The sequence below is a fragment of the Epinephelus moara genome, chromosome 19, assembly GCF_006386435.1.
Source record: "Epinephelus moara isolate mb chromosome 19, YSFRI_EMoa_1.0, whole genome shotgun sequence".
Classification (NCBI taxonomy): Eukaryota; Metazoa; Chordata; class Actinopteri; order Perciformes; family Serranidae; genus Epinephelus; species Epinephelus moara.
In genome coordinates, this window is record NC_065524.1 from 2,326,786 (window position 1) to 2,338,022 (window position 11,237).

Sequence of the window (11,237 nt, forward strand, 5' to 3'; positions counted from 1 at the left end):
CATGGCTCGGGACCTTGACTTTTTTGCTTCTACAATCTCTTGTTATTTACACTTACTAATGTCCATTTAAAAGTCAAAACAGTTTGGTTTTTGTGTGTTTTTGCAAGTAGAGACTAGAGGACTATATCCATTTCCTTCTGCTGTCCCCTGGCTGAGACTAGTTCTATGTATCTCTTGTTATTTACACTTAATAATGTCCATTTAAAAGTCAAAAACAGTTTGGTTTTTGTGTGTTTTCACATAGTTTTTAATAGTTATTGGAACACCCATACTAGAGGTCCTGCTTTTCCAACATACTGAAATATGCCAATGTTCATACACTGACAGTTGATCTCTTGAATTAGATTTTTTTCAAAATAAATATTTTTGTAAACTGTCAACTGTTTAAAAGTGCGTCGTTTATTGCATATATGTTAATCTTAATGTATTTTGTACTAGACCAGTATATCAGTCATTTAACTGTATAAAAGTGTACTCTATTGAACTTATTTTGATTGAACTTTTATTTTAACTGATTTTATTGTAAAGAAACATGAAAATAATAACCAATTTATGTGGTAGAATTAACCCAGCATTGCAGTTAAAATGACCCAGCATTTGGGTTGAATATATAACCAATTTATGTGGTAGAATTAACCCAGCATTGCCGTTAAAATGACCCAGCATTTGGGTTGAATATATAACCAATTTATGTGGTAGAATTAGCCCAGCATTGCAGTTAAAATGACCCAGCATTTGGGTTGAATATATAACCAATTTATTTGGTAGAATTAACCCAGCATTGCCGTTAAAATGACCCAGCATTGCAGTTAAAATGACCCAGCATTTGGGTTGAATATATAACCCATCTTGCTGGGTTAAATAAGAAACCCATCTTGCTGGGTTAAATTAACCCAGTGTTGGTTTGGTCCAATAGTTACCCAGTAGCTGGGTTGAAAACTACCCAGATTGGGTAGTTTTCAACCCAGCAGTAGGCTCTGGTGGAGAATCTGACCCCCAGACCAGACATAACATGCCTCACACTGCCCATCAACCCTCACGCCACCCGCTCCCGTCTCAAACACGGAGGCCTCCCTCTCCGCGGAGCCCGCCCGCCCTCGCACATACCCCCGAGGCTCGTGTTGACCGGAGGCTCACGGCCCCGCACATACCCCCGAGGCGCGGAGAGATATGCGGCTAATATTATTTTTGGTTAGGTAAAACTGCAATCGGGCTCGCTATAATCAACTGACTGGGAATCAGCTGACTTGGAATCAGCTGACTGGGGCCGCTGCTGTTTTGTCGCTACAAGACGCTTCTCTGCTGCTGTCTTTTGCTACTGCTGCTTCTTCTAGAGATGCCTCGCTACTGCTTTTCACTTTGCTGCATCATCTACAGACATTTTGCTGCTGTCTCCTCAATGTATCGCTGTGTATGACTGCTGCTGAACTGCACACAGTGGACTGAATGACTTTTAAACAGGGCTTATTCCCTATGCTTTAATTGTATGTGTGAGTTAAAGCGTGGGTTACACTACCCTTACTTGTGAGTTAATTGTATAGATTTATTCAGGTATTTTCTTTTGTTTATTTAGATTTATTATTAGTTATCATCTTTTGTTTATCTTGATTTTGGTTTTGTCTTCTCATTCGATTTCCTTTGTTGACTGAGTTAATTTTAGGGGTTTTGTTTCTTTGATATTGTTTAAGTTCTAAGCTGAAAGGGTTATATTTTGTATATTTCCTTTAGGTTTCTAAATTTGTAAACCTTCCCATTAGTTATATATTGTTTGATTTTGATTTTTCTTTCTTTGTTTGTTGCTGCAACCCCACTAATTAGTTTTTTCCCCATAACCAAGACAGTAGAGTTTGCCTTGAGCAAATTCAATGAAAAAGATCAATATCAAACAATATGTTCTCATGATAAATCACCATAAGCTAAGGCAAAGAGATGGGTTTTTAGCCAGGCTTTGAATATATTTATAGAGGGTGAGGATCTAACTGTTTGTGGCAGGCTGTTCCATAGTTTTAGACCAACAACTGAAAAAGCTCTGTCACCTCTGGTTTTTAACTTTGTAAGTGGGATAGAAAGCAGTGATTTGTCAGTGGATCTGAGGGGACGAGGAGTTCTGAAATATAATCTGGTGTTGGTCCATGCAGTGCTTTAAAAACAAATTAAAGAGTCTTAAAATCAATCCTATACTTTACAGGTAACCAGTGAAGCGAGGCCAATACAGGGGAAATGTGATCATTTCCCCTGGTACCAGTAATGAGTCTTGCTGCTGAATTCTAAACGAGCTGCAAGCGTGACAGTGCTGATTGATGCCGGTGTAGAGGGAATTACAATAATCTAATCAGGAGGAGATGAAGAATTTCTAAATTTTTTATGGACAGAAATTATTTAAGTTTTGCAATGGATCTTAGATGGAAATAAGCTTGACAACTGAGTTGATCTGTTTATCAAATTTAAAGCCAGAGTCAAAGATGACACCAAGATTCTATACATGAGATTTTAAATGTGAAGACAGAGGACCAAGAGCACTGGTAACAGAGGCAGAAGTGTCTGTAAGGCCAAAGATGAGGACCTCAGTTTTATCATGGTTCAGCTGGAGAAAGCTTCGTGCCATCCAAGATTTTATGTCATAAATACAGAGTAATAGTGAATTAATGCTGCAAGGATCTAATGGTTTCAAAGGGAGGTACAACTGGGAATCATCTGCATAACAGTGATAAGATATATTGTATTTCCTTAGTATAGAGCCTAATGGAAGCAGGTATAGTGAAAATAAAATTGGGCCTAAAATGGAGCCTTGGGGAACACCATAGGAGATGGGAGCAGAGGAGGAGTACACATTACCAGTTTGAACAGAGGCTGAGCAGCTTTGGAGGTAGGAAGCAAACCGTTGAAGAGCCAGTCCCTGAATGCCAACAACATGCTCCAAGCGGTCCAAGAGAATGGAGTGATCCACAGTATCAAATGCTGCTGAAAGATCTAAGAGAATCAGAGTGGCATGACAGCCCGAGTCTAAGGATAAATAGTAGGTCATTTGTTACTCTCAACAGGGCGGATTCTGTGCTCTGATGTTTTCTAAAGCCTGATTGAAATTTGTCCAGGATGCTGTAACTGTCAAGGTAGGAGATGAGTTGAGAGAAAACTGAGAGCTTTGATATTGGACGGTAGTTACCGGGAACAGATGGATCAAGATTTTCTTTTCTGATGAGAGGGTGAATGATGACATGTTTAAAGCATGTAGGGACGTAGCTGTTCACTAGAGAGCTATTGATTATTTAGAGAGCACTGGGCCCAACAGAGTTCAATACTTGCTTAAATTGACGAGAGGGGATAATATCCAAGTAACATGAACTCGGATTCCCCTTGGAGGAACATGAAGATGGCTCTGAAGGATCAACAGAAGGGGGTACAATCTGGGAATGAACATTGTCAATTTTGTTGATGAAAAATGTTAAAAAGTGTTTGCAGGTATCTGGTGTAGCATCATTAGACTTTGTGAATACTGGTTTTAAGTACTGAGTTAATTGTGTCAAATTGTGTCTGTGGACATGTTTGGATATGATATCTGAAAAGTCTCTGCTTTGACACATATCTGATGATTAAAAAGACATTGTCTCAGATGCTGGTAGGACACTTGTAATTTATCCTTCTTCCATTTCCTCTCCGCTCTTCTGCATTCCTGCCTAAGTGACCGAGTTGTGGAGTTGAACCAGGGCTGAGTTTTGGTTTTTCCTTTTATAACTTTAAGAGGGGCAATTGAATTGAGAATATTGCTGCATATGTGATTAAAATCATTTACTTGCTCTTCTGTGCCTAGGTCACCAGGGGAAGCTTCAGAGAAGAGAGAAGAGAAAAAGGCATCAGAGAACTGATGGATAGTGAGGGGAGTGATAGACCTGGAGTAGCTGCATGGTTGACTAGGTTTAGGAGCCTTGCAAGGAAGTGAGGTGGGGAACATAATAGGCCAATGATCAGACAGACCCCAATTGTTGATCTGGACAGACGGGACAGCGATAGCAGATGTTAAAATACGGTCCGGGTATGACCATGTATGTGAGTGGGCTCCATGACTGACTGGGTAAGATTGAAAGAAGCAATTAAATTCAGAAAGTCCCGGGCGAGTGCATCAGATGGGCAACAGACATGAATGGTAAAGTCTCCTAGGAACAGGACATGATCAGAATTAACGAGCACTGAGGATAGGAAGTCATCTATACATTTTGGGTTGAATTTATGGGGCCTGTATATGAGTGCACAAAGAACCGGAGTTGATCTTTCAATCTTACACAGCATCAGTTCAAAACTGGTGCGCTCATTAGATGGCAGGAGTTTACAGTTAAAAACATCTTTAAAAACCACAGCAACACAAGAAATTTGTAATTTGGTGGACACAATTCAGAGAAGGAACTGACTTTACCAGGTCTTTGCCAGGTTTCTGTGAGAAATAAAAAGTCTAAGTTATGGGTTAAGATGAAGTCATTTAAAATGAAACTTTTGTTTGAGAGTGATCTGACATTAAGGAGGGTCATTTGTGTCACGACACTTGAAGTGACGACCATGGGTGAGCTGGGATGAATAAATGTGGGCCTAATGCAGATCAGATTGTTATAATTTGGGACAGGTCTATGAACAGAGACCCTTTTATTTGATCTGGGATTAGTGATAACAGAAATCACTGAGCCTTGACAAATAGTAGTTTTTGAGGGGAGGGCCAGTGAAAGTGGTGCTGCCATTGGAAGCTGGCAGGGGGTGCTGTGGTCAGCAATAGCATCCAGAAGTGAGGGGGGAGAGGAAGAGGGTGAACGCGTACAGTTGGATGTGTTTACTGTCAGTCAAGCGAAGGTGGGTGCTTGTCTCCACTCCAGTTGTTGGGGATCAAGATCCTTCCTTACTTGGACGATTGGCTGATTAGTGCTCCATCCTGCAGCCAAGTCATACAAGACACACAGACAGTGATCTCACATGTGCAGTCCTTGGGTTTCAAGGTAAATGTGAAGAAAAGCAACCTCGAAGGCAATTTTTGTGGCACTTTGTCTGAACTCCTTCACAATGATGGCATCCCTCACCCCTCAGAGGGTGATGAAAATTCTGGCCCTAGCATTGGTTCATTTTCAGAGGCTGCTGCGGATGATTTCAGCTGCGGTGGCTGTTGTTCCTTTGGGCCTCCTCAGGGTTCGGCCACTGCAGAGGTGGCTGAACGCCTTCAAACTCCACCCAAAGTTGCACGGGCAGGTAAAACTTTGGGGATACGTACATGTCTCTGGGCGTTACGCCCGTGGAGGAACAGGGGGCTTCTGCTACAGAGGGCTCCCCTTGGGAACATGCCATCAAGGAGATCAGTGGTGACCACAGATGCTTCCCTCACAGGTTGGGGGGCAGTCTGGGAAGGCAGGATGGGGCACGTGTGGCGACGTTGAAGGAACTTTAAAATTTGGAAAAAATGATATAAAACCGACAACACCACCTAGGGTAAAAAGAGCCTAGGACTCTGTTAAAACATCTATGCAGGTTCTTGGAATCAGATGAGCAGAGTTAAAAAAACACATTCAAGGGCAACAATTTAACAGTTTATTTTTAAAAAAGAATTTAAGAAACCCCGGCCCAAAGTCACTCGTGGTCGTCTTCCCCGTCCTCTCCGTCTCGTCCTCCACAAAATCCTGAGGCTGCAGACGGGAGTCCTTAAGGATTAATTAACAAATGTAATCACTCTAGTGTCCACGAGTCATAAATAAGAGACACCCAGTCTAATAAGTCGGCCGTTGGTCTAATGGTAGTACTTCTTATTCCACAACACGTTCTAGAACACACTCAGTTGCACACAGCAAATTAAGAACCACTTGGGTAATAAATATAAGTTAAAGATTGTGGTGGACTAGTGCAGGAGAGGGAGTGAATGCAGCTTGGGCCTGACTCCTCCTATGTTTCCACCTCCTAATCAGGGCCTGGCAAATATAAGTCACCTGTAGCCTTTCCCTCTCCCCTCTTTCTTGCCTCATGCTCTGTTCCTGCTGTGGCTGTTTGCTTGCTTGCTCCAGGTATGTGCTGAAATATAGCTTCGTCATGTGTAATGGTACCTGCCTTATTTGTTTTATTTAGCATGTGCAATGTTCTGGCTGGCTAGGTACCAAGCTGATTTCCCTCCTGCCCTGCTGCATTCCTATATCAGATACCTTGAATATCAGATACCTTGAGGTGGTGAGTAGGAAACTTAATCACCATTTTAATATGGAGTATTATGAGCCCGGCTAACTGTGTTGTTCCCCCCTCTTTTAGGTCCTCCTGCCCCTTTTTGTACCGCTGCTGCTTTGCCCTACTTTGTTTTGTTTGCTTTGCCCCTTTGGCTTTATGTGCCTTTTTGCCTGTTTTGCCCTTAACCATTAATTTGTTTTTGTTAATTATTACTCTAGTTATTGTACAATTGATTTGTGAGTTAGCTTTTGTTTTTTTTTAGTCTGGCATATTTTGTAATGTTATCTCTTGAGTTTCCCTAGTTGAGTTTTGAGTTAATTCACATTTGTTCAGCCAACTGGGATGCATTTTTGTTTGTTTAATTATCTTTCTGTGAGTTTCTTTTTCTTTATTACAGGAGCAGAGAGTCATATTGGTGAGAGGCTAGGCACCCGTGGTGGGGTCCCTTCACGTTTGTGTGTGAGTAGTTGCACTGGGACACCATAGACTGCACCATTTTTTTTTTTTAAGGATTGCTGTGTTTGTTTGCTGTGCCCACTTGTGGTGGTTAGTGGTAGCACCCCGAGGCACTCCTCTGTGTAGTCTGCCTCTCCCAAGTGGCCTCAGCTCCAATTCTTTTCCTTAGTTTTGTTTATGTTGGGCTGAGTTTTTAATTATTGTATCAGTCATTTTTAGAATTTCTATCAAGGCCTTTCTTAGTATAAATTGTAATAAACTATTTTTATATACCTAAATTTTTGGTTGTTGTTTATTAATCTTATTTTTCTCCCTTTTCAGCAGCCCCAGCCCCTGCCATTTGCTTTGATTATTTTGTTTATCAATAAAACCATTTCTGCCTTAACTGATTACACGTCTCAGCCTCTTTCAGTAACGAACCTGTGTGCCTTAGCAATTATTCTACACACTATTCAAGATACTTTGAGTATTTCCTGGGGTGAAACTCCCCAGGTGGCGTTGTTGGCTCATCCTCTATCCTCCCGTGTGTTAAAATTCCAATTTATACCTACCTTCCCCTCGCCACAATATGTTCAATCCACTCACCCCACAGCACTCGGTGTCACCCACAAGCGTGTTTGTAAGTTTTACAGACCAAGAATAACCAAGACTGGATAAAAACTATGGCCTCGATAGTGCAAGGTGTCTCGTTAAATGGTCCAAAGTGATCTCAATAAAAGCTCACTAAAAAGTCCCCACAGTTAAAAAGGCAATGTACAAAGTTAAAATGGCTGGTTAAATGAGTATGGAGGGTACTTAGCTACAAGAGGGGTGCATTGCGACCACACCCCTTTATTATCCCACGTTGCTTCCCCTCCAATCCAGCCGACAACGAGGCTTATTCTCCCTGGTCCTGTCGTCTCCCTTCCCGGCTCCCCTCGTCACTTCTCAGGCCTGGGACCGCGCCCCCACTTAGCATCCTGCTAGCTTCCTGGAGGTTCTCGTACAGCGGTGGTGATCCCCTTTCCGTTGGCCTGCTCCAAGTCACCTCTCCCGCTGCGTGGTATCTCTGTCGCTGCGTGGTGTCTCTCTGCATGGTGTCTCTCCTGTTGTTTGCTCTGCTGCTGCTTAAACCATTTGTCAGAGGCTGCTGCACACCTGGCGTCAATGCTGCTGATTGTTGCTGGAGGGCGTGAGCCATTCAGGGCCAGTTGGATAAAAACTATGTATGTTTAAAACCCACTAAAAAACAATTACACAACAAAATTAAAAACAAAAACAGCACTCTATTAAAAAACTGACCCGTCACACACGGGCTGTGGATGCCACCCTGGGGTGGTGAACAGATCAACGTTCTGGAATTGAAGGCGGTCCACCTTGCATTGAAGGCTCTGCTCCCTTCCCTTCAGGGCAGGCATGTCTTGGTAAGGACAGACAGTTCTTCCACTGTGTATCACATAAATCACCAGGGGGGCACGAAGTCCGTGTGTTGCCTCCAGGTGGCACAGGACCTTCTGTTTTGGGCCTTTCAACATCTGGCCTCAGTCAGGGCTGTATTCATTCCGGGGGTTGTGAATCGGGCTCCTCCTGTCCAGGACTGGTCCTCCCCCAGGAGAGTGGAGGCTTCACCCGGAGGTGGCAACCCTCCTATGACCCGATACGGCAAAGCTCGGACCAACCTCTTTGCATCGGCGGAGACGACCCACTGCAGGATGCGGTTCTCCCTGGAAGGTCAGGGAGGTCCCCTGGGTTTTGATGCACTCTCAAGAATGGCTGGAAGGGTTGTTGTACGCTTTTCCGCCGTTCCCTCTGTTACTCAACCGGGTTGCCCTGGGCCACTACAGGGTGCTGTTGATAGTCCCCAAGTGGCCCAGGAAGCATTGGTTCCCAGTACTCCTTCGCCTGGTTCACGGTCAGCCGTGGGCACTACTGGTCAGGGTGGACCTTCTCTCCCAGGTAGGGGGTCAGATATGGCATCCCAAACCAGAAGTTCTGCAGCTTTGTGCTTGGCCCCTTCTCAGTCCCTCCCTCAGGGGTTAGATGAGGTTGTCCTGAGAACCCTAGGCAATGCCCGGACTCCCTCCACTTGGGCTAACTATGACCAGAAGTGGAAGGTATTCTCTGCGTGGTGTCGCAACAACCAGGTGGATCCACTCACTTGCTCACAGCTTTCTGCAGTCCCTTTTGGACTCAGAGAGGGCTCCCAGCATGCTTAAGGTGTACACCACTGCTATTTCCTTCTTCCATGAGGCTGTTGGGGGCACTACAGTAGGGAGACACCCTTTGGTCTCTTGGTTCCTTAGAGGGGCGTACCGGCTGCGACCAAATAGGACCCCCAGGGATCCATCTTGGAATTTCCCTGTGGTGCTAAGGTCCCTGATGCAGGCCCCTTATGAGCCCATGGAACCATCTAGTCTTAAGTTTTTGCCCCATAAGACAGCTTTCCTCTTGGCTGTGTGTTCGGCCAAGAGAGTGAGTGAATTGCATGCTCTATCTGTGAGGGAGTCTTGTTTGAGATGGAAGGCTGGTGACTCGGATGTGTCATTATGGCCTATCCCCTCATTTTTGCCTAAAGTGGTGAATCAAGTGATTGAGATCAGCACATTTCAATTCAGTCAGGCTCTGCTACAGGGGGACGCTGGCCTGCTTACTTTGTGCCCGCTAAGGGCACTGACGGCTTATGTTGCACACACTCAGTCTTTGCGGCGCTCACACTCAGCTGTTTGTGTGTTTTGGTGGCAAGAAAGTGGGCCACCCTGTATCTAAACAGTGTTTGTCCCACTGGATTGTCGAAACTGTTGTTGAGGCCTATTCTGGTCAAGATATCCCCGTCCTGGGCCATGTGGTAGCTCATTCCACGAGAAGTGTGGCCACTTCCTGGACTGCTTTGAAGGGGGTTCCTCTTTAAGAAATCTGTGCAGCTGCAACATGGAGTACTTCCTGTACCTTTTCCAGGTTCTACAGAGTCAACGTGGCATCCCCTGCTCCACTGGGTTCAGCTGTGTTACTCTCAGCTGCTGGGTGAGGCTGTGAGGCGGTGGAGTCCTCTGTTCTTTGCGACACTGCTGGTACTAGTCATCCAAGGTAAAGACCGTGGTGACGGTCTGAGTGAGGTCGAAATAGATCGTAAGTTATGACCATACCTATGGATCTATGAGACCGAACGATGACCGTCACCATCACTTGTCACTCAGAACGGGCTGAGGCGTTCCAGCAAGAGGAGGCGGCGTGCTCACCAGGGTGCTTTTATGGGCGGCGAGCCATGCCTCCTAAGGTCAGTCACATGACATTGTTGATATATAGGTCTCGAGGATAGGGAGATGAGGGCATCATTCAAGGTAAAGATCGTGGTGACGGTCATCGTTCGGTCTCATAGATCCATAGTTATATCCATAACTTACGTTCTTCATGGTTCTCTGCTGTCACTTGACTGGTTGGTTAAGACTGGTTTAAACAAAGTGGATGTGGGGCATTAAGTGTCAATTTGCAGAATATGACTAGAGTTAACATTTGTCGATTCAGGTAATGAAATGATTTATGACACACTTTTTAATGACATACTTTTCCATTGTTGAGCATGGGGGAAGGTAGGAGTGATGTGGGAAAATTCTCAGAGCAACTCTGAGCAATGGTGAGTAAAGAAACTTTTATATTAGTGAGGAGGTGTGGTTGACCACATTGCTAGGTATGACGCATTGGTTTAAAAGGTTTAATATGTTGCCCTCTTGTGAGCCTGCAAGGTGTGGACATCCAGTGGAAATGCATCATCTTCATTCATCTGTAATCTCTCAAGACAGATTCTGCAATTTACATTGTAGAATCTATCGGCAGTCCTGTGTGAAAGACGAGGGGGGGGGGGCGGCCAGGTTTTGAGTTTTAACATGCTGTGCTTTAGCCAATCAGAATGGAGGGGGCAGGGACGAGACGTGCAGGTGTCCCCGGAAAATGTGTACCTACAGAAACAGCAAGCTCCGCGTCCATGGCAACCGCTCCACCCAAAACGCCGTCTCGTCAACGTGAAAATTTTTTTTTTTTTCCAGCGGATGTCTTAGTTACAACATGATTGAGCTAACTGGAGTAATTTCATGTCGTATCCGACAACAGGAGGCTTTTAACAGATGACGTCCTGATGTTAGCTTTGCTGCTGCAGTTAGCTGTCCCTGTCAGCTGCAGCCACTGATGCTTTCTAGACTTTGTGATTTCCCAAAACTGAATAAATACCACACATAGCAACACAAAACTGCTTTGCTAGCTCAGTCATGTTGTAACTAAGATATCCACTGGAGGGGTGTTGGTGGCTTAGTGGAAGAGCAGGCGCCCCATGTACAAGGCTGTTGCTGCAGGGGAATCCAGCTCGTGGCCCTTTGCTGCATGTCATCCCCCCTCTCTCTCCCCCCTTCATACGTACCTGTCCTGTGCATTAAAAGCAAAAATGCCCCAAAAAAATCTTTAAAAAAACAAAAAAAAAGATATCCGCTGGAAAAAAAATTTTTTTCACAGACCGTTTATTGAGTTACTGAGTTACTACAGACACCGCTAACGGGGCTAACAGCTAACGGTTAGCCCAGCTAATCTACAATAACCATGTTATTAATTACAAAACGTGCACACAGAAATAGTAA